Below are 25,191 nucleotides of genomic sequence, written 5' to 3' on the forward strand. Positions count from 1 at the left end.
CTGGTTTGGATCCCCCACTTATGGAGCACGTGTTGTCACTTTGGATCGAGGGTTGCCTTGCGGTTGTGGTTTGTTTATGTTGTTTTGCATTAAGAAAATGGAACCGTACTGTGGGCATGGAGCCGTGAGGCCTGCACCATTGATTACTCCTGTTTTCCTACTTTGCACCGCTTTGAGACTTTTTGGCTGTATGCATGTAATATGTTTTTGATGCTCTAGCGGCCGGCCGTGTGGTTGTAGGCCCATACCTGTAACTTTTCAAACTGCAATAAACGGTTTCAAAAAAAAAAAAAAAGATCCCATCTCTCAGACAGTCATCAAGCTGTTTTTCAGGGTTCGGCATTCAGCCCAACTTAGTTCCCCATCTATATGGCCCCACTAGCCCCCATCGTTCTATGCTAGGGTTTTCACTTCGTTTCTTATGCAGATGACACACAGCTTATTCTGGCATTCCAATAACTTGATGATACCATGGTCAGTAACGTCCAGGAGTGTCTATCTGCAGTTGCTAGGTGGATGCATAGAGGTTCTTTAAAACTAAATTCGGATAAATCTGAAATCTTCCTTGTTCTACTCCGCAAGACTGTGACCCACGGAACTTGGGGCACTCCTCACCCCTACATGAGTTTCTAAAAATTTTAGGGTTCAATTGGAAACAGCCTTATCATGTAAACCACATGTGCAGGCCACGACTTGTTTCTTGCTTTAAAAATCTTTAAGGAAGACCTTGAAATATCTACCATAGGCTTCCCGGAAAGACATTGTGCATGCATAAATTACATCCAGATTGGATTATGCCAATGTACTCTATCATGGAGCCCCGCTGGAGCTGGTTGACCGGCTTTGGCGAGATCAGAATGCAGCGGCCCAGCTGGTCTTGAGCATTCCTAAAAGGCAGTCCATTCGGCAAGGTCTGAAACAACTGTATTGGTTGCTTGTCAAGATGAGAATCAAATTTAAAGCTCTCATGATTACCCATGCAAACTGGCATCCCAGTCCCAATATAAACTTTGCAGTGAGTGCAGAATAAGTGTTCAAATTACTCTCTGTCTATTAGGATAGAGAGGTGAGGAATGGGGGAATGTGAGTGAAACAAAGAGCTCTGGAGATCCGTCCTGGCATTATATGTTTAACTGTTTTCATTGGTTTAAGTCTTTATTTACAGATCCTACAGATGAGTGTATTCCCACAGTGTTTCTTGAACTTTCCAGTGCTATAAGGTCAGATGCTGAAAATTAAGTATTATATCTCTGAATATACCTCCCTCCACCACATGTTTGATTTGTGTATTCCCAAAAGCTTAAGTCCACAGAACATCTCCCCTGTTTACCATTCTACAGCAAAGAAACATGACGGTGATTTCCCGTTCACACTTTGTGAACATTAGGCCCTGATTTAGGGTTTGGTTATAAACGTAACTAAGTGCCCTGTCTGCCAAAACCTCAGTCTGCCAGCCTCATTTAAAGTCAGGTGGACTTGTACGCATTTTGCCGACAATGTCCCCACTGGCACTGTCGACAGAATACTCCCTCCAATGGCCTGACGGAGTAAGTGCCATCAGAGGAAGTACTCTTCACCATCCCTCCTGTTTAGGGCGGACAATATAAAGACACTTTTTTTGCCTTTCAGTCATGGCCAAGAAAACCCTTGCAGTAAGGTTCAGGAAAAACACAATAATAACCCTCACACACTGGAAGAAAACTTCCAGCACCCTGAAAAAAACCTTCCACCGACTGTGGCCCGTTCTTTTTTGTTTTCCCAAAATTACCTCTTGCTTTGCGAGTTTGTTTTTGAAACAACAAAAAAAAGTTTGAAAAGTCTGACAACCGGCCGTCATGGCTGATGCTACTAATGGAGCAAGGATTCGAGAAAAAGAAACTTGCTTGTATCAACCTCTCGTTAACAGACACTAACAAATAGAAACCATAGATAAATGAAAACTAACATACACACGACATTTATACAGGGGGAAAAAGGCATTTTGCTTGCTTAAATAACAAAGCATAATTCGTTACGTGATTAAAAACCCGCTTGAAACCGAAATTTGCTTTGTGCATGCGCAACCTGTTTTGTGTAAGTAACCATGTGATTAACCATGTGAGAGTAAAACTCCCATGCATGGGCAAAGAGTTGCTAACTGTAGGTCTTGAAGTACCGCATGTCTTGCATATGCTTGCCCAGATCTTAGAAGAAGTTTTTCGCTACTAACGCTTTGCATAACAAAGAAGAAAATAACATGGGATAGAGTAGAAGGGGGAGGTGAACAGTGATAATGACATACTTGAGAAACTAACATTTGTTTATGATACTTTCGTCAATAGTGAACGTTTTGGGTCCGATATGCTTAGGAGAAAGAAGGATGGTGGGTGAAACGTAATGAAAGTTGAGTCTGCGCAGTGAAGACCGAGAGTGACCCGCTGACCGGGATATTGGTCGTCGGCCAAAACCCAAGGATAAGAGCTTGAGAAATATCCTCAACTGAAGAAATTATATACAATTTGTATCTATCTATTGTATGAGATGTATGGGAACAGGAAGAGTCATGAAGAGTGAATAAATTAGGTGGAAGGGTTTACTAAACACAGAATTAGTTAAGAATTTTGGGATCACCGCATGAGGTGATGACAACTCCCCTACTCTGGCCCAATCGCAGTTCAGGATTCACAGACATTTGCAACCTTTGAGGTTGGGACTTGCAAAATTAAAGGGTATAATTTGAGTGACTTAAAGTTAGGTTCGTAGACTGAGAAGACGGCAGACGTAGACTGAGATCTGAGAGAAAGGGAGAGACGGAGATTCTGAGATGCTGAGGGATGAGCTGCTACTGCTAAGAAGAATCGTTGATGCTGAGTGAGGAATAGGCGAGAGAAGAATAGGCTGGGAAGATCAATACAGAGAGAGAGCCTGATTCAATTGAAGATTTGCGGAAGAATATCGAGGAGGGAGTGTGCGTCGGGTTTTAGAGAAGGATAGTAAGTATAATTCTATCCTGCACCTGTCCTAAAGTCTTTGTCTCCTGACTCTTAATCAGGTGGCCTTCATCAATCCTTCTGGCCAGTGGTTGTATTTTCTGTTATTTCTGGTAACGATCACTCTTCCTTAAATTTTGGATATTTGCTGCAAAGTATGAATTATTGTGTCTTTTGTCTCTTCATCTGTCACTCCTAATGCATTTGAGTTTGTTGAAAGAGTCTGCATTTTTAATGAAATTTGATAAATGAATTTTTCTCTCCCATGAAAGTTGATGGAGTTTGCACTGTGAATCTGTACAAATGAGCGTTCATTTTTGTTTGAATTATTAGATAAAATATATTGAATCTTACCTGGAGTCTGTGATTATTTTACTAAAAAGTTATAAGATAATTAATGAATTTGTTAATATCACCATCAACTACTCGACTAATGGTCCATTGACCAAAGGAAGAGTGTTGCTCTGTGAAGATTAGTTAAGCATAGACTAATTCAGATCAAAGAGGAATAAAACTTGACCCCCAGCAAAATAGTCAGGAAATCTAAATGTGCATATGGGCCCATTGTAAGTGATACGTTGATGTGTGACAAAGTTTAACCTGGCCTTTTGCTGGATCAGTTTTTCTGGTAGCAGAATGATGGTTATTATCGATTAGTTTGGTGATTATTGATTATTGACAATTGTTCTGACAAATTGACTATATGTTTAACACTAAATGTTAGTGTCGCGTTTTATGGTGTCTGGAAGCACAGGTACAGAGGTACCTGGGAATCCGGGAATGGAATTTAGAAGAGTGTGATGAATGGAAGTCACACTGCAGAACGTTACTCGTCTGTTGTCGTAATACTGAGAAGCTACGGAGGGCTGGCAGGGTTACATTAGGGACTATATCGTATAAAAGTAGAGTGAGTATTACAGCAGAAACTTTGGCCTTACTCAAAGGAGGAGTATCCCTAGAGGAGTAGCAAGTCCTCCCCGAGCTTAAGTGAAGAGTACACAGGAGTTTTTACTCGCAGTGACAGGAAGGAATTTTCTTTTGTGGCGCCTGAAGAAATTATCTATGGTTTAGTGGAGCAGACAGAGTAGCGCTATTTTTACGTTGTTACTAAAAAGAATTTTATAATGAAAACAGACATTGTTGTATTGCCTTGTGAAGGGAGGGTCAGTAGCAGTAGCTGTACTGACGTCACAGAAAGCAGCGCTGGTATTGGTTGAAGCAGCGGGTGTGAGAACACTGTAGATTGTAAAGGGAGGGTCAGTAGTAGGAGTAATACTGACGTCACAAGAGTCGCACTGGCATTGGTCAGACAAGAGGGTGTGTTGAAAAGCCTGATTGGTCAATGGATCGGTAGTGTGCTGGTATTGGGCGAAGACAAAATATGTAGTAAACTCAGATTGGATTGTTGGTGTGAGTCGCGCAGGTTTTGGGCGAGAGCTGAATAATAAGTTTAGTAAAAATACAGAAAGAGTTTGAATTGTCGAGTGAGTTCAATAAAAAGATCAAGGAAAAATGAAGTTGATTAACAAGCTCAAGAATTTCTTTAAGAAAGATGAGCGTGTAATGACTAGGGAGGGAATTCTTATGCCACCTCCTAATACACCGGCTTCCTATATGAGGATGGAAAGTGGATATCATACGTGTGTATGGCTGGAAAATTGGGTGGAGTATACGAAAGATGATGGTGTTTTAGCTTTTCCTGAACATGGTACTTTTAATTTAAGAGTTCTTCAGAATTTGAGAAACAGGATGACTATATTGGAACCAAATCCAAGGCTGACACAGAATGAGGCCTTGGAAGAATGGGAAGTTGAGGCATTTGAGCGTGAGAAATATAGAGGAGGTATGAGAAACAATAGAGGATTTATACCAAGATATCCATTTGATACGCGAGGTGATCAGATGAGAAGATGGAGAAAGGCAGTAGTGACCGAGGGTTTATATCCAGTATAAGTAGCTGATGATCAAGAAGGGAGTAAATGCAAGGAGAAGACGAAACATACAGGTACAACAGGGATAGGGTGTAATGAATCGGATGATGAGTTATTAGAGGATATTTGGATAAAGAGACCGCCGCCTTATTAGGGAGGTGCTAGGGATGCCACTCCAAGTGGCCCTATGATAGGAACTCCATTGGTTCCACAAGTTGTATATGATCCAACAGTCATTCGAGCATCACAAGAAAAGGAAAGGGAGACATTGAACAAAACTAAAGAAGAGATAATTCAGAAGATAAACCAGTTAGGCCTAAATACAGAAGCATTGACAGTACCTGTAATGATTGGTCCTGTGATACCATTGTATGGTGACAAACCAGGTACACCAAAATCCCAAACTGCAACATCTTTGCAGAATAGGGCCAGAAAGGAAACAGATATGATAGAGGATCAAATTACCGAGTGTGAGTTGAATATTTCATTAATGGATCTATCAAATAATGAGGCTGTGACAGAAACCCCTAAAAGAATTTCGAACAGACGAGTACTGTAGAAGAGTAGGGTCTGCTATCCTATGGTCACCCCAAATTTTTGCTTTTTGCTTCACTGGTTTTTGACATATTGAGGCTGTGGGCCTGCTAATCAGACCCCCAGCCTGCTGTTCTCTCTAACTAAATTGACACTATGCACCCTAGGTGCATAACCAATTGGAATTGGATCACCCTGTGAGCCCCTGTACCAGTGTACACTAGGTACCCAGGGCATTGGTGTATCTAAGGCCTACCAGGGGCTGAAGCATGTATTATGCCACCCCAGGCCTGGCCTAACAAATTTGACACAACTGGCTGATCACTCAGCTGGGGTAAGTTGGTGTAACCACCTCTTACTTAGGTGTAGTATACCTATACCTAACCTTAAATGGGACACCTGGTAACCTATAAGTCACTCCTATGGCAGGCCTTGACAATCCTGAAGGCAGAGTGCTTGGTTCCATGTGAGATGGTGCTCTGGCATGAGCTGAGCCTGTCTGCAGTGGTCGGAACAACTTCCTTCTACCGTTTCCAGATATCGTCATACCATATACTCTTAAGTGCATTATGAACCTCGCGGTTAAATGCTATCTTTGGTTTGGCTTTATCAAAACATGTCGAGTAAGGTGTCATACGAATTGGAATACTAACCCCTCGCCAATTCTGGCGACAGGGTTAGCATTCCACCCTTCTAGAGGGACACGACATGTACAGTACCTGAAACCCGGGTAAAATCAGACATAGCCTCAGCTCCACAAAATGGATGCTGCCACCACAGACACAAGTCTGCCCTCCTGCTGCTGGGAGTCCTTCCAGCTTGGGAGACGTGGACAAAGGGTTTCCTGCCAGGGGAAGTGAGTGCACCACCCCAGACAGGATTTTGTGTATTGGTCAGGTAGGGCTTGAAAGGAATCAGACATGCCTGAGGCTCACAAGGAGCCTCGGTGCATATGCCAGTTCAAACCGGTCCTGGGGCACACTAGCCCCGGACCTGGGGCGAGCTGGACAAAGGATTGGGGGTGTAACCACCCCCCTTCCTGGTCCCACCCTTAGGGAGGGACCTAGCAGGTAGTCCAGCCCCTAGAATCCGCTTAAAGGTAGGAGCTGTGTCCTAAGACTTCAGACATCCTGGAATCAACTTAACCACAAGAAGAAGACGGGAACTTCGACGCTCTGCTGCACAGAGGACAGAAGGAAATCTCCCCTATGGTCAGGGAGTGACCATCTTGTTAACGCAAGCACCAACCAGCTATTCGACGTCTGCTTTGCTGCCGTCTCCCGCCGGAGCCCGAACCCAGAGCCCAACAAGACCTGGACCTCCAGACCTCTCACAGCTCGATCCACAGTCCCTGCAACGAAGGAACCCGTGGTGGCACCGAGACACGTGGAGCCAGTCATCTTGAAAGACCAACGACAAGCTGCAAGCGCCACAACAGAGGCTCCCTCCAAGTTGTGCTTTGGGTTCTGAGAAGCCCAACATCCGAGCAGCATCTGCACCAAAGGTGAGCCCTCCAGCATCTCCACGATCTGCGTGGGGCCCCTCTGCACTTTGCATCTCAACGCGCCTGCCCGGTCCCTGGCCCGTTGGCTAGTGGCCATTTTGGCGACCTAACTTGAAATCAACGATGCTGGTCTGGTTGCTCCAGACTGGCCCCAGCTGCTCTCCAAAGGAGCAGCCCCTCTGACCTTGCTGGTCAGAACAATCAGCTTACTTTGCTTTCCACAACTCCTGCCTTTGCCAAGGCTTGTTTGCTTCCTTCGAGTCGCCGACACTGCCGACAGCGAGAGCCTGTGTGGGACAGCTTGTGAACTGACTCCTGGACGTTGTCGACCTTCAGGGACCACGTGGCTGCGGAGACAAGCTACACCTCATCACCTGTTTGCACCCGACATCGCCTGGTACCTACCTGGTGCCACGCCGGTCACTGGCTAGTGACTGTGAACACTGTCCCCTCTGCTTTCAGGTCTTCTACAACTCCGATCCACTCTTGGATCCACCGCATCTCTTTTGGACCGACCGCCTGCAGCATCTTTGTCATCAGGCTCCATTGAATCGATAGAAGAAACCCGACGCACTCGAGACCTATGCACCCGCTTCCTGTGGGTGAGGTAAAGCTGGCACTCCGGTGCCCAAGTGTAGAGAAACGTCTCTAGTGTCTGTGTTTTGAATCTTAAATTCGTAGTCCACCCAGAAGACCCTTCTAGCAGTAACTTTTGAACTTTTACGCACCCATTGAAAACCTATGGGAGCACGCGTGTAACTTTCCTCACTGCACACGCGACCCGTGGACCTCCTGGTCACTAACTGAAGTTAGCTCCTTGTAGGCCCAGCGATTCTAGAGGCCCTAGGCCTTTTCCCTTTCCTATTCGTGGTACTTATACCACTATTTTAGTATATGGTTTGATCGGCCACCAGGGCCTATCCATATAAAGTGCAACTTCTGTATATTATAACATTGTCTTGTTTAACGATTTGTGCTCCTGTGCTCATAAAGAGTCTAGGGGATACTTTGAGAAAGAAATACATATATATTTTGAATAGATATCTGTGTGGTGTCCTTTCATTGGTATAAAGGGGGGTTACATATGGTGAAACAGCTTGCTTAACACGCTTTAACGAGTTTAGCCTCAAAGACTGCTTAGCCTACGCTACCACTAGGGCAGCTAGTCCGAAAAGGTTGACTTACAACCACACCATAAGGGTTGCTTGGCATGGTACAAGGTGGTCACTTTAACTAGTGAACAGCATATACCAGGCCAACTTCTCACAAGTACCAACTGTCACTTCAGTGGCAGGGAGTTCCACTGGCTTTTCTCCTGAAGATGTAGAGGAATGGGTAAAAGAATTAGAAAGAAAGAAACAAAAGAAAATAGATGTACGAAAGTTAAGGGAGGACTTGGAAGAAATTATTATTGGGACACTAGGGCTTGATAGATTGAGTTCCTATGAAGATGAACAGTTGTTATTTCTATGTAAAAGTATAACCTGTAGGGCAAGGAATTCACATGAGAAAATAGCGGAAGTGGCTTTAGAATTTGGAATAAATATAGAAAAATCAAAAGTACTACAGAAGCACTATACAGCAGAATTTACCGAAAAAGATTTAGAAAGTTTGAATGCGTCAGGAAGGAGACTGCAAAAAAAGGAATTGATACACCTTTTGAAGAAATGGGGAGATGTAGATCGTTTGAGAAGCAGATGGACTAAGGAAAGAGAGGAGGCAATTGCTAAAGAGTTATCTGCATTTCCGAGAGAAGTGGAACAGGTTGAAAAGATGTGTCCAATGAGAGAAGTTCCAGGTGTTTATGTTTATTTGAGTTTAATATAGCGCTGGCTAGACCTGGAGGTATCAGAGCGCTTTACATAAGGTTCCACAAAATTACAAAATTACATCAGTTACAAGTTACATCAGTTACAAGAAAAGATTTCAAGTGAGTCGGAAGACAAAATAAATGGAGCTTAGAAGGGAAAAGGGGTGGGGTAAAGGTGTAGGAGGGAGAAAGGATGGAGATAGGATGGATGGTGAGACGAAGGAGAGTCTTTCCAAAGTCCGGCTGGGTAGGTGACGGCCGAGGGGGAAGTCCACAGCACATCTCCTCTATAGCTATCAGGTAGCTCTACCGGGCATCAGTCAAGCGGCAAGGTCTCAATGAGAAAACAATTAGAGAGCAAAGAGGAGGGATAAATGGAGCATAAATAAGAAAGTGAGTGGAGTAAAGGGGTAGGAGGGAGAGTACGACGGAGAGACAAAGTAAGGTCTGCCCAATGTCCGGCTGGGTAGGTGAAGGCCGAAGGGGTAGTCCACAACCCATCGGCCAAAAAGCTAGGTCTCCACGGTCAGAAGTAGGTTAACATATTCGGTATCGTGAAGGGTAGGCCGGATGGGGGATGTGTTCGAGGTCTGGGCGAAGTCCGTTTTTTTTCTCAGAGGAGTAGCACGACGTGATAGGGATTGCTGTGGCAGCCATCTTGGGGTCAGGCAAGGGATTCTGACCTTGGAGTTAGAAACAGCCGGTTCCCATTTTAGTCTTTCGCTCGATGGGGGGTTTGTAGTGTACTGGAGCAGCTTGAGGCCGGAGTCAGTGTCCGCTTTCCTCCTGAGGAGGAGAGTAATTGTGTTATAGCTGCCATGGGGAGAGACGGACGCCATAATAGGATCAGGCGGGGGACCTTGAGTATCCCACTCGGTTGCTTGTGACGCTAAACGAGGACTTCCCTTGAGGCCTGAGCTGTTGCTGCTGTTTCAAACAAATAGGCTGAGAATGAAATGATTGTCTCCACATGTCCCCACTGCTGTGGTTATCCTGGCAGGCAGTGGGACAGATCCTGACACCCCTCTGGAGCTGCTGCTGTCTCTTCACGGTAGTTAGGGGAAGACCCCTATGATGTGGCCTCATGAGAAAGAGGTAACCGCCAATTTAGGGTCCGGCAGGCCTCCTCGGGGATTCGCCTTCCCACTCAGTTTATTTTAAGATGAGATTAAGATTTTGTGAAGGGTGCCTCGCCGCCACTGTGGTCAGCGCATTGGAGGCAGACCCCCATCCCCGGACTCACGGGCGCTCGCCGGTCAGCAGACAGCGCTCGGGTGCAATTGGCCTCGAGGAGTCACCATTTTGGGGTCAGGCATCCAAGTTGAATTAAAGTAAAAATATTTGTGAAGCGCGCCTCACCGCCACTGCGGTTAGCGCGTCGGAGGCAGCTGATGTCAAGAACCGGGAGGATCAGGATCAGGTGGAGGATATGTTCATGTTCCATGGAGAAGACAGGATATTTTTGTCTTTTACAAATGACTTTCCAAGGTTGAGAGAGAAACCCATTGAATAGTATAAGCAAGTGGAGAGATTTGTCAAGGTATCAAAAGTTCTGTTGAAAGATCTAGATGGTTTGTTTGATATAGTGGTACCAACAAACTTGTGGACGGATTGTAAGATTACAGTTGATTGGCCCACCGAAGAGTATCCTAGAGATGCGAAAACAGGAGCAACTTCAGAGAATGTGATGAAAAAGTACAATCAGTTGATTACTTTTCTGAAAGGGAAAATTGCCCCGAAGGAAACAGATTGGGTTAAAATAGACAGAACAACTCAAGAGTCTAACAAGTCAGTGCATGCCTATTATGAAATGTTACTTCAGGTGTTTAAACAGTATAGTGGATTTGACAATATTGGTGATAAAGATATGGAACATTTTGTTTATAGATTTGTCTATGGATTAAGATCAGAAATAAGTCAGATGATTTAGCAACATATGCTTTGCTGGCAAAGCAAGCCGATTGATGACCTTCTGAAGTATGCAAAATACTGCAGTGATGACATTGATGCAAAGCATAAAAAGTTTAAAGAGAAAATGATGTGGGCTCAAGTAAAAATGTCAGAACGCCAAGAAGCAAATTTAATTTCTTAAGTTGACAATCAGATGAATGGACAGAATCAGAGTGGTCAAGTTATGAATGAGAACAAAGGAAAAGGAAGAATGAGTAGAGAGGAAGCGAGAAAGAAGTATCCTTGTCATGGGTGTGGAAAGCTTGGACATTGGAAGAATGAGTGTAGAAACTTGCAACAGAATAATGGGGAAAATCAACTTTTAAATTCACAGTTGCAGAATGGGGTGGTTGTGAAGCAACAGTAGCAGATAGTTACTCCTCAGTTGGAGGTACCTCAAGCTCCTTTGCCCAACAATGTGAATGCTCAAGTGCAGAAATACAGTGTGAACACCGGATTTAGAGGAGAGAGTGGTAAGAATATACAGGCTGTTCAACAATATGAGATGAGTGATGCAGATGAATTGGGAATGGCGCAATGACGGTGCCTGAGGGGGTGGAGGAGTGCGTGCTTGGCACATCCTTGGCGGTAGATCAGTCATGTCCATTTATCAATGGGAAGGTAGAGAGAAATGATATCACTTTCCTAGTGGACACTGGTGCTACCCATTCTACTGTGAGAACAGCAGAAATCCCAAACCTACCCCTCTCGGGTGAAACTATCCAAGTTGTAGGAGTATCAAATAAGCAGATTAAGACTCCGATCACAAAACCATAGAAGTGAATATTGGAATTTTTAGAGAATGCATCGATTTGTGGTATGTGATTCAGGTACAGTAAACTTATTAGGGAGGGACTTGTTGTGTAACATGAATTGCACCATATTTTGTACGCCTGATGGTGTAGCTTTTCAAACACCAGGTGAAGATGTAGCATTCAAAATGATGCTAGCTAAACACGGAACAGAAGTGGATGAGATGTTTTCACTTCTTACTGAAGGAGACTTGCCTGATGAACTGAAAGATACAGTGAGGTCAGATGTGTGGGATTTTACAGGAAAAGAAGTTGGTCTAATGGCAGAAGTAGATCCTGTCAAAGTGATAGTAAAGGAAGGTGCAATATACCCAAACACCCCTCAATACAAAATGAGCCCAGAAGGGAAAGCAGGAGTAGCCCAAGTAATTGATCAGATGATTGAACAAGGAATATTAAAGGAAATATTAGGCAGTCCTTGTATTTTGCCAATCATGGGACTCAAGAAGCCTAGTGGAAAATATAGAATAGTGCAAGATTTGAGGAAAATCAATAAAATAGTGGTACCCTGTTATCCTGTAGTCCCAAACCCAGCAGTAATGCTTTATCAGATACCATGTGATGCTCGTTGGTATACTGTAATTGATTTGTGCCATGCATTCTTCTCAATTGCATTGCACCCAGCTTTTTGCCTTCCGGTTTGAGAACCGTGTTTTGGCATGGTGCCGAGTTCCTCAAGGGTACATAGAAAGTCCGTCAATATTCAACCAGATTCTGAAGAAATGGTTAGAGACATTAGTAATGCCAGGAAATTCAGTTTTGGTTCAGTACATTGATGACCTATTGGTGGCATCAAAAATGAGAGAAGCTTGTGTCACTGACACAATAGCCTCATTGAACCATTTGTCAGAAGGAGGACACAAAGTGTCCCCAGTTCAATATCTTGGACACAGGAGTCAGAAAGGTAACCCCAGAAAGAATAAAAGTAATTCGACAAATGAATATGCCTAAGACTAAGAAGGAAGTACAAATGTTTTTAGGAGTGGTTGGATACTGTCGTCAATGGATAAGTGGATTTTCATTATTAGCAAAACCTTTAATAAGGTTGACACGAAAAGAGATGACTGATACGATTGAGTGGGATGATGAAAGTGAAGAAGCATTTGAAAAGTTGAAAAGTTGTATGTGTCAGGTCCCATCCCTAGGAATGGCAGACTATCTTGCAAGGATTTCTTTTGGAGCGACGTTTCCAGCGCATACTTTACTTACAATTATCATATTGTGATTGTCCTCTTCTGGTCTATAGATTTGTGACCTAAATACTTTAGGACGCTGGTACGTCCACTCCACCTGGATGTGTTATAGGTTTACCCTCATACTATGTGGTGTCAGCGTGTTTTCATATTGACTTCCTAGATCCTAGCAACACAATTTTGAAGATTTTTTACCTATGGAATTAGCTCGGCAACTCATTGTAACATAAGCTGATGTTGCTTTAATCCTGTATTGTGGGACGTTCCGTGCATTTTTCGGCCAGTCGTGGGCTCTATATTGATGGCTCGCGGACTTTGAATATAATTATACAGTGTACCAGAGGAGAAATTACGAATAGTGAATCCGATGCACTTGCAGTTTAAGGAAGTACTTGATCTCATCTTTGTTCATTGCCATGAAGAAGTCCTATATTAGGACGAAACGCGTCGGCTGTACTGTATGTGGAGTCATTAGAACTGGACTCTCCTCTTTTATCTACGTAAAATGAAACTGGAATAAAAAGAAAAAACAAAATAACTATTTGCTTTGGAAATACCTTATATTTTTCCTGTTGGATTATATGATGCAATGTGGTGCACCTTTGCTTGTGTTTGTAATTCGACAAATGAATATGCCTAAGACTAAGAAGGAAGTACAAATGTTTTTGGGAGTCGTTGGATACTGTCGTCAATGGATAAGTGGCTTTTCATTATTGGCAAAACCTTTAATAAGGTTGACACGAAAAGAGATGACTGATACGATTGAGTGGGATGATGAAAGTGAAGAAGCATTTGAAAAGTTGAAAAGTTGTATGTGTCAGGCCCCATCCCTAGGAATGCCAGACTATACAAAATAATTTGCATTATTTTGCTGTGAGAGAGAGGGGTGTGCACTGTCAGTGTTAACCCAGTGACATGGATTGTCTCGACGTCCCGTTGCATACTTCTCTGCTACCCTTGACCCAGTGGCTGCAGCATTACCTGGCAGTTTAAAAGCAGTAGCTGCTACTTGTGTGAGCTTGGAGCAAAGTGAATCGATTGTGATGGAACATCCCGTTAAAGTGTATGTGCCTCATTCAGTTGAGATCCTTTTAACAAGGACTCGTACCATTTTAAATCCAGCAACCTTGTTGCCTGATTTTTGTTGTGAGGAGGTGAAAGAAGAGGTGGATCATGATAGTCTGAATGTGACAGAAATGTGTACCAAGCCCAGGCTTGACCTTCTTGACGTTTCCCTAGAAGAATCAGATTATGTGCTGTTTGTTGATGTGTCATGCTTGAGGAGAGAAGATGGAGAATTGATGTCTGCCTATGCTGTATGTACAGTGTCAGGAATTATAGAAGCTTCCTGTCTAAGAGGAGTAAAGTCCGCCCAAATTGCTGAACTATTTGCATTGGCCAGGGCATGCAAAGTTGGGAAGAAATTGAGAGTAACCATATTTACGGACAGTCAATATGGTTTCGGGGTTGTATATGATTTTGCCCATTTGTGGCTACAAAGGGGATTTCTGACTTCTTCAGGATCTCGTATACGAAATGGCAAAGATGTTAAAGAATTATTGGAAGCATTGCAATTGCCAAAAGAGATTGCCGCACATAAGTCAGGAAATGATTATGTGACTATGTGACATTGGGTAACCGGTCCGCAGACCAAGTGGCACAATTTTGTGCAAAAAAAACAATGTCTTTGAACAGAGGGATGGAAAAAGAAGTTACCAATTGCCAACAGATGTTTTTCTCTACTTTTAAAACATGGGATGAAGTTAGACAATTACAGGATGAAGCACACTTGAAAGAGAAGGAACGATGGATCAAAACAGGTTGCACAAGAAGGGCTGATGATGAAGTATGGGTGTTGTGAAAAGTTGGCCTGGTATATGCTGTCCACTAGTTAAAGTGGGCACCTTACACCAGTCCAAACAACCCTTATTGATGATTAGGTTAAAGACAACTTTTATTAAAAGCTATCCTAGTGGTAGCTATGGAGAGCAGTCTTCAGGCTAAGTCTCGAAGGAATGTAAAGCAGCTTGGTTTACCAGATTATAACCTCCTGAATGACCAAATGAAAGGAGGACCACACAAGGTATATATAAAATATATGTATTTGTTACTAGACACTCTCTACTAAACTCTTTATGAGATTAGAGAACAAGGCACACAATATTAAAGCACTAGAACAACAGTAAATAGCACAAAACACAGTGGGCTCCAGGGGGAGATCAAACCATATACTAAGAAAGTGGTATAACAACCATGAATTGACTAGACACAGTGCCTAGAGCACGTAGAATCGCTGGGAGCACAAGGAACCACCCAAGGGGATGTATGACGTTACAACGCACACTTTTACAACGCATGCACTTACAACGCATTTTTTACAACGCATAATCCATTACAACGCATGACATTACAACGCAGGACACTACAACGCATTTTTAAAAAATACCTTTACAACGCATTACCATTACAACGCATACTACCTTTACAACGCATACCTTTACAACGCATAATATTAAATTACATTTAAGGTAAGTATTAGATAGTATAGGGGTAAAAATTACTATTCTAACTCCAGGGGGTGCAACAGTAGGGTAAGTGTTGGATAGTGTAGGGGTAAAAATTACTATTCTAACTCCAGGGGGTGCAACAGTAGGATAAGTGTTGGATAGTGTAGGGGTAAAAATTACTATTCTAACTCCAGGGGGTGCAACAGTAGGGTAAGTGTTGGATAGTGTAGGGGTAAAAATTACTATTCTAACTCCAGGGGGTGCAACAGTAGGGTAAGTGTTGGATAGTGTAGGGGTAAAAATTACTATTCTAACTCCAGGGGGTGCATCAGTAGGGTAAGTGTTGGATAGTATAGGGGTAAAAATTACTATTCTAACTCCAGGGGGTGCATCAGTAGGGTAAGTGTTGGATAGTATAGGGGTAAAAATTACTATTCTAACTCCAGGGGGTGCATCAGTAGGGTAAGTGTGGGATAGTATAGGGGTAAAAATTACTATTCTAACTCCAGGGGGTGCATCAGTAGGGTAAGTGTTGGATAGTATAGGGGTAAAAATTACTATTCTAACTCCAGGGGGTGCATCAGTAGGGTAAGTGTTGGATAGTATAGGGGTAAAAATTACTATTCTAACTCCAGGGGGTGCAACAGTAGGGTAAGTGTTGGATAGTGTAGGGGTAAAAATTACTATTCTAACTCCAGGGGGTGCAACAGTAGGGTAAGTGTTGGATAGTGTAGGGGTAAAAATTACTATTCTAACTCCAGGGGGTGCAACAGTAGGGTAAGTGTTGGATAGTGTAGGGGTAAAAATTACTATTCTAACTCCAGGGGGTGCAACAGTAGGGTAAGTGTTGGATAGTATAGTGTAATATTATGCGTTGTAATGGTATGCGTTGTAATGGTAGTATGCGTTGTAATGGAATGCGTTGTAAAGGTAGTTTTTAAAAATGCGTTGTAGTATCATGCGTTGTAATGTCATGCGTTGTAATGGATTATGCGTTGTAAAAAATGCGTTGTAATGGTAGTGCGTTGTAAAAGTTGCGTTGTAAAGGTTGTTCCCCCACCCAAGGTAGTGACACAGGGGACCCATGGAGGACGGGTGCAGTGTGAGAACACAGACGCGAGCTCCACACAACTTAATGGGAAAGTCATGGTTGGAATTTTAAAGATTAAGGACACTTAGGCGAGGACTTCAAGCAAACCCTTTGGAACATTGAAGGTTCTAAGGCCAGCAACCTTGAGAGTACCGAGGTACCTGTGTTACCTATCCCGAGAGAGCCGGGTGCATAGGGGTCAAGTGGTGTCGGAAACGCTCGTTGATTTCAATAGTGTGATGCGAAGAAGTGCTTCCGGGAAGATGAGAAGTGTCCGGTGTGATCCAAGCCTGGATCAGAGCTGAGAAGAACCCGAAAGCAGAGGGGACAGAGTCTCAGGGTCTGGACTACAAGTAGCCCAAAGCACAGCCTCAGGGATCGCCGAAAAGCATATTCTGCTGCAAATGGACATGGTGCACACGAGTACGGGTTGCACGGTCCCCACGAGGGCTGCGGGTCTCAGGTTTGCTGAGAGCACTAGTCGACCTCAGGGACACTTTGGAACCCACCTCCTGTTTTACAGAAATCTTCGGAGTCCTCAGGAGCTCGGGAGATGCAAACCAGTCAGATGTGTTTAAGGTGCCTGTCTTGCAGGGGAGTAACTCCTATACCACAATAACAACGAGAGGGTGAGGGAAAATCACTCTTGATCCCCCTGGTTTATAATAAATCAACAACAAAAGAGTGAACAGGGGAAGGAGCAAACTAAGAGTAACAGCGTGGGCAAAAACCAAAATAGTGTTTTAAAAGAACCCTCACTCACCAACCTAGTTGGTGACATGCTTCATCATCGGGTTCCCACCAGAGAGGCCGAATGCCTCTCTGGTGTGCTACAACGCCTGAACTACAGCGGAGCTGGTTTTGGATGAAAAGGGAGTGAAAATTTAAAAGGTGAATGGTTTTAACCAATAACCAATTTAATCCTGGTAAACCAAAGACCGAATAAAAACAAGTGAGTTGGACTAGAGCCGGCCAATTAGGTGGGACAGGGCTCGTCCTAATTAAAGGGAGGTCAACATGTTTCAGCTTAACATGCCCAGTCGGCTAAGCATTCATCAGGACCATGTAGAACACCACGGCGGTATGCACACGCTAAGGTGCACCCTAACCAGTGGCGTGTTTAGGCGGTAAAACTCACTGTTCTACCGCAAAAGCCATCCTACAATTCAGGGGCTAGTAACGCCTGTAAAAGAAAAACAGACATAACACACATAAAGACATATAAAGACAGACACTTTTTGTCACTTGAATTGTTTATACTTTACGTGATTCAGGTGAACACAAATGGTAGTCCCGTGCTGTGAAGCAGGAGTGGGTGTCAAATAACGATATGTGGTTATAAAACGCCCACAGTAGAGTGTAGTGCTCTATGAGAGGTAGAGGACCTATACATATATCGTTGTGTATCGTTACGGTCCTACGCACTAATTGTGCCTGTGAAAGGATCAATAAATATATTGACCGATCGACCAGCGATGTGCAGTCGACAAAGGCTATTTAGCCGTTATGTATGCCGAAAAACCAGCAGACTCGTGCAAGTGAAGTGCATGCTGAAACGAGCGCACGTAGTGTTTGCCAGGCGCCGTTGCTCCAGTGCATGACTATCAATAAAGTATGATAAAAACAACAACAACAACATGGAAAAAAGGGGCGGAAAACTCTTACTCAGTAAATTGGTACTGTTTGCGTCATGGGTCCGAGAGGGGGGTAGTGAGCTATAGTATCTGTGAGAATAAATAAACAGGAGAACCTTGTTTGACTAGATACTCAAAAGTAAACCTCACTGGGACCAAAGGGATGCGGTAGCGAAGAATATCTACTTACTTCCATGCTCGCACACTCCCGTGAAATACCTGGTTCAGTCCTGCTCGGCCCGGATATTGGTGAGTGTAAAGCGAAACCGGAAGAAATACTAACGCGATCCCGTCACGTGATCAAAACAACGCGTGTCACGTGATCTTAACAGTGCACGTCAACGTGTGACGTCATATGGTGGGGCGTGTTGTATCGGACGTGCTCCCATACCTAAGTCAGTCAGGATTGGTCTTTAGGGAAGAAAAAGGTGACATGCCAGTCTATTGTTGAAAAAGGGGGGAAACCGGGTAATATTCGTGACAACCGGTTCTGGCCTGTGAAAATGCATTAACATTGCGTGCACTTTCACTGCGAAACCTTTGTCCTGGTGCATGATGTCTAGGAATGGCAGGTAACTACTGACTGTTTGTGAATGGCACGTGGTGTCTAAAAACCTTTACTTGATCATACGTTATGTAGATCTCCAGTGTAACAGCTACCTAAGAGGTAATTTCAGTGTGAGGCACAGAGAAACACACACACACACACATACACCCCCTTTGATCAGGTGGATGAATTACAAAAGGGATGCATTGAAATCGTAGGCTATGCTGCACGGAGGCCATCAGGGTGTTATCCTGTGTTGGTGAAAACCGTCCAACACTTCAGTTTTTGAGAATGGAGTTCCGCGGGATATTGTCATTCAGACCTGAGAGGTGAGTCGAAAGGCGATAGACCCATCTTTGTTCTTTCTCAAAGAGTAACTGCTGAGTGTTTGGTCCTGGTTTCAGTTTCTCAATAATTGACCAAGTCATGTCATTTGTTGTGTGATTGGCCAAAAGAAAATGTTCTGTCAATTTGGTACTTAGTTTGCGACAGCGAATGGTGCTGCGATGTTCGCAGATGCGCTGTTTTATTTTCCTGCCTGTCATTCCCACATATCTCAGTTCGCAGGGACAGGTAATTAGGTAGACCACGTCTGTGGAATTGCAGTTGGTGTGCGTTCTCTGCACCCATTGCTTCCCTTGTTCAAGCTCAAGATACTTTGAAGGGGAAGTCAGGTGGCAAACACTACATGAACCACAGGGGTAGTGGCCAACAATAGGGGGAAGGCCCCACGCGCTGGTGATAGACAGATGCTGATCTTTGTCTAGTGGCTTTGGGCGAGTATGAACCAAAGCATCCTTCAAACTTCTCGCTCTTTTGTAAGAGAATAAGGGTTTTTCCCAATTGTGTTTATTGCTCGTCAGGATATTCCAGTGCTTCCTAATGGACTTACTGACTGCGTTAGATGCTGTATTGAAAGTGGTCACACATGTGAGAGGTAAGGAGTCCTGGTCATCTCTCACATGGTCTTCCAATAAAGCCTCCCGATTTTGGTTACGGGCCCGCTTATTACTCTTCGAGAGGATCTTATCAGGGTAACCCCGGGATTTCAGTTTCCAAGTAAGTTCCTGCGCTTGTTTTTTGTATGCAGACACTTCGCTACAATTCCGACGTAGACGCAGATATTGGCCAAAGGGGAGGTTTTCCCTCAGTGGGCGAGGATGGTAACTAGAAAAGTGTAACAAATTGTTTTTTGCCGTGGGCTTGTGATGAGTTTTGGTTTGTAGGGTGTCGCCTGTTCTGGTGATGACCACATCCAGGAAAATCATCTCATCTTTGTTGTGTGTATGGGTGAATCTAAGATGGGGATCACAAGTATTTACCCATCTGAAGAAATCCTGGAGGCATTCCTCAGAGCCCTGCCAAATGATCAGTACATCATCGATGTACCTTTTCCAAAAGAAAAGGTTTGGCAAAAAGGGGTTATGTTGAGCCAGGATGAACTTACTTTCAAAATCGAACACGTACAGCCCGGCTACCGAAGGCGCAAAAGTACTGCCCATTGAAGTACCTGTTGTTTGCAGAAAAAGGTCACCCTTATATTCGAAAAAGTTCCTTTTCAGTGCGAGAGTAGCACAGCTGACAACGAATTCTCGCGGGGTGGTGTAGTTCCAGTTACTGGACTCAAGGGTGCGCCTTACGACATTGATGGTGTCATCCTGGGGGATACAGGTGTACAAACTTTCAATATCCATTGTCACCAAAAAAGATGCCCCATCTGAGAGAACAATCCCTTGAAGTAGTGCTAACAGACTCTTAGTGTCTTTGAGATAAGTGCTGGTTGATTGAATCAGAGGTTTCAGAAAGAAATCACAATAACGTGACAGGGGTTCCAGCAATGAACCGATCCCGGACACAATAGGTCGGCCAGGAGGGGGTGTTCTGTTCTTATGTGTTTTGGGCAGGGTGTAAAAGTAAGGGATCTTGCCCTCACTGGTAATGAGGAAAGTCGCTTCCTGTTTGGTGATAAAGCCATTAGCTTCGGCGTCCTGAACCAAATCGTGAATGATACCTTGGAGTTCCAAGGATGGATCCGTAGTCAGAGGAGTATAGCTAATAGGATCATCTAGGAGACGTCTGCATTCCCTGTCATAGGCAGTAGAATCCTGAATGACTACTCCGCCACCCTTGTCTGCTGATTTAATCACGATACCAGTATTCGATTGCAGAGAAAGTAGTGCTTGAAATTCGCCCGCCGTCATGTTCTTGAAGCGGTTGGGTTCGATGAAGGCTTCAACATCGTTAGATACCGCCTGCTCAAATGCTGTGATTTCAGGCGGAATAGAGTGAGGGGGAGGGGTAAAGGTAGATTTGACCTTAAATCCTGTATCACTCGACGGAGGCTGGGTGCTGTCCAGAGGTTGTTTTTCAAAGAAGCTTTTGAGCTTCAGTTTTCTGAAGAAGTTAGAGAGTTCGCATCTCAGTTTGAAGCGATCAAAACTGGCTGTGGGTATAAAACCCAGCCCCTTTTCCAGGACTGAAGTTTCGTCGGTCGTGAGTGTCACTGATGAAAGGTTCGTGATCAGACTCGTTGATTGCTGGGGCCTGCTCGTTGAGTCTTGCTCCTCGTATTGTCCCCCACTGCTTCGTCTTGTTGCCAGTGGACTTGGGTGGAGCCTCTTCTTCGGCCCCGGCCTCTCCTGCCCCTCTCTAAAAAAGGGGGGCGGTATTGGTTCTGTTGGAACTGTGGAGGTGGAAAGAAACCGGGGTTCCAACCCATCATCGGGTGGAACGGGGGTGGTTGAAATGGTGGTTGTTGCTAGGGAAGCCAAGACTGATTGTTGTGTTGTCGTCTGTTTCTTCCTCTACCCCGCTGACGAGCCTTGTAGCTGTCGCTGCTAGAATCACTTGCAGTGGAGCCATCAAGTGAGCTGTCAGTACCAAAGTCATTCTTGGTCGGTGGGATGTAGTCTGGGCTGGTATAAGGGTATGCTCGTACATAGGACCATTTTGCCAGATCCTTCTGGAATTTCTGGGCTTTGGAATGAGTAAGAGAATCTTTATATTCATTCATTTCTTTGTTTAGTTCATCGAGCCGTTTCTTATAGCCAATTAGTGTTGATTTGAAATGGGTTTCCGTTAGTTGGATTTCCACCATTATGGCCTCCGAGAGCCTAAGTGCTGTTTTAATAATTAGCACCAGCCAATCCCTGGTGCAGTGCCAGGCGATTTGGGCCCATTCCTTCCTAAACTGTGCATCATCTAGGAAAATGCGGGGGGCATTTGTGACTAGTAGACCCTTGGGTGCTATATTGTTTCTGAGATATTCAGTGAGAATTGTGCCATGAAGGATAGTGCGTATCCGCCCTCTTTTCTGCTCGCTTAATTTATCCCACTCAGTAGTTTGTGAGATAGTTTGAGCAATAGAGGGATCAGAAAAAAGTGAGGGATCTGCCAAAAGGGCATCTACTTCCTCATTTGAGTAAGAGAGGCCCAGAGTAACTCCTATACTCCAAGGGAGATTCTTCAGTCATCCAGCGTAATGTAGATAGTCAAAGTACCTGGTTTCTGTAGCAGAGTTTCGTCCAGGTAAATCTAAAGGCCTGTAGTCAGGGGTTCCTACTTTATACCCAAGGAAGGGGTGGGACAAACTCTGGGGACCCACCTATTGGAGGGTCAGGACAGAGGGGTGGCTACACCCATGTCCTTTGTCCAGTTTCGCGCCAGAGCAGGAGCTGATGGCTCCTGCAACCGGGTTGAGCTGGACTATGCACAGGGACACCAAATGTGCCCCCAGTGCAGACATCAAAGCACTCTCAGAGGGCACCCACCCAGCCTCAATACACTAAAGCCTGTCTGGGAGGTGGTCACACTTCCCTGTGACAGGAAACCTATTGTCCAGCCTTCCCCTGCCGGAGTTTCGTCCAGCAGCAGGACGGCAGACTCGTGTCTGTGGCTGGCAGCATCCATTTTGTGATGCCAGGTTCTGTGAAGCTGGTACCGGGTGTACCGGTGTTGTCATATTTCTCCCTCTAGTAGGGTGGAATCATACCTCCTCCGCCAGTTACTGGTGGGGAGGTATGATACCAAGGTGTTTGACACCAAACACGACATGTTCCCATACAGCCGTTTTAAAGTTAGCATTTACCGTGAGGTTATAATGCACTTAAGTATATATGGTTGGCTGCATCACAAACAACCCCGGAATATAGGTTCCGCAGGCGGCAGAGGGGCTCTGCTCATGCATGGGCACCCTCTCACATAAAACCCACCACCCTGCCTTCAGGATTGATAAGGCCTGCCATCTGGGTGACTGATAGGTTTATATGTGCAGTGACATAGGATAGATATAGTGAACCTATATCTAAGTAAGGGGTGCATGCACCACCTTACACAGGCTGCAGTATCAGACCTATGGTGTCATTTTGACTGGTCTCCCAGGGGTTGCATAATAAAGGCTGCAGCCCCTGAGAGGCCTCTGGGGTACCTATGCCCTGTGTACATAGTATACCATATACTAGGGACTGATAAGGGTACCCCAGAATCCAATCTGGAGTGTACCTAAAGTACATGCATAACCAATTTAGGGAGAAAGCAGATAAACTGGGGTCCTGATTAGAAGGATCTCAGTCAGACTAGTCAAAAACCAGCAGAACAACAGGAAAAAAGTGGTGGTAACCATGCAGTCAGATTCCACCTTCCTACAGAGGTGTCCAGATGGTAGACCAATAATGCCAGATAGCTTGCTGTCACAAATGGCTGGGGTATATTATGGAGTGGCACACGGGAGGGATGCCATGATCAAACAGTTCAGACAAAAATGTGGTTCAATCCCAGATTCAGGGTAGTTGCAGAAAGCCTCTACCAAACATGCTTGACTTTCCAATTGCAAAATCCAGGAATGAAAACTGTGGTGAGTTGGGGAAAAATTGGGAAAGCAGAAGGACGATTCACAAGATTACAGTTCGACTTCATTGAGTTGCCACCAAGCAACGGTTTGAAGTATGTCTTTGTCATTGTTTGTCTGTTCTGTCGATTGGTGGAAGTCTTCAGACAAAAAAACCCCACAGTCTAACAGTTGCTAAACTACTGTTAAGAGAACTTATCCCCAGGTTTGGATTTCCAGTCACTTTAGAATCAGATAGAGGACCTCATTTTAATAATGAGATAATTAAATTAATATGTGAAGCATTCAAAATTGAGCAGAAGTTACATTGTGCATACCGACCAGAAGCCTCTGGAGTGGTCAAACAGCTCAATGGCACAATAAAATCCAGGTTAGGAAAAGTGTGTGCATCTACTTCACTGAAATGGCCTGATGCTTTGACTATTGTATTGATGAGCCTTAGAAGCATCCCTGATCGAAGAACAGGATTGAGTCCTCATGGGAAGAGCAATGAGACAAGCATTTATACATGGAAACAAATTGATGAATAATACTGATGATTTAATATTGGACTATTGCAAAGGGCTGGCTGATCCGGTACGCTCTGTGTCTCACCAGGTTGGAGTAGATTTGTGTCCTGGAGACTGGGTTGTGATAAAGAAGCATACGAGAAAATCGTGCCTGGAACCCAGGGTGAAAGGACCTCACCAAGTCATATTGGTCACAACAACAGCAGAAAAGTGGGCTGGGAATCCAAATTGGATCCATGCAAGCCATACTGAAAGAGTCCCAAGTCCACCTGATCGACCAAAGCAGCAACTGCTAGATCAAGGAAAAGAACCAGAAGCTGAGATTTGTGAAATCGAAGAGATCAGAGAATCAGACTCTGAAGAACGCATTGACAATGAACAACCAAGTATGAGTCAAATAGAGTGGGCACCAGTTACTGGGACTGAAGAGGCGGCTGTAAGGACCAGAAGAGAGCTTGAACCTGAAAGACCAGAACGAAGTGAGCAAAATACAGAAGAATCTGTTCCAGAAATCACAGATTCAGCCCAGCCAGAAATAGAAGAGGAACTCATTGCAGGGGACATAGATCAGGTTCAGTCACAAGAAGAAGAAGAAGAAAAGTCTATTACTGAACACTCAAATACAGCTCAGTTAGGAAAAGGGAAAGAATTTGTGGAAGAAACTTAGACCAGAGTCAAACGACAGAAGAAGAAGAAAAGAGAGTAGAAAGTCAGGAACAAGAACAAACGACAAAAGAAGAAAAGGTAGGGAATTTAGAGCCAAGTCAACAAAAAGAAAGAGAAAATAAAAGAACACTTGAAATAGGTGACGAAGGTAAAAGGGCAGTACAGACCAAGAGTGTTAGAAAAGGAGATAGTTGGCCAAGTGGAGTGAAAAGGCTGAGATACATTCTAAGAAGAAGACCGTAGAAAAGGTTAGAACAAGTAGATGAGGTAACAAGTTAGGCCAAACAAGAACAAACAAGAAGAAATCATTGAGGTCAGTCAAAAAGAGTCAAGGTTCCAAGTAGAAAGTAGAAAGCTCCAGAGTGGACCTACATCATTCTTGAAGATTTCGAAAATCTAGATCTTAATGAAGAACCAGAAAGTGGACATTTTGAGGAGTCTGATGAAAGGGAATTGAGACCACCTTAAATACTTTTTCCTTCTTGCAAAGGGTGGAGTCAATTAAATACATTTAACAAGGACCCTGAAAGAAAGGCAAAGACGGAAAGCTTTGAAGTGTTGGATCACACAAAGAATTTAAGGGCTTAGTACAAAGAAAATACATTTAGGATAACTTTAGAAATCTAAAATGGAAGAAGTAACAGTGACAGAACATCCGAAATCTAAGCTAAAACAACGATGTGTTAAAT

Source organism: Triturus cristatus, chromosome 3_2 (genome assembly GCF_964204655.1).
Source record: "Triturus cristatus chromosome 3_2, aTriCri1.1, whole genome shotgun sequence".
In the NCBI taxonomy this organism is placed as follows: domain Eukaryota; kingdom Metazoa; phylum Chordata; class Amphibia; order Caudata; family Salamandridae; genus Triturus; species Triturus cristatus.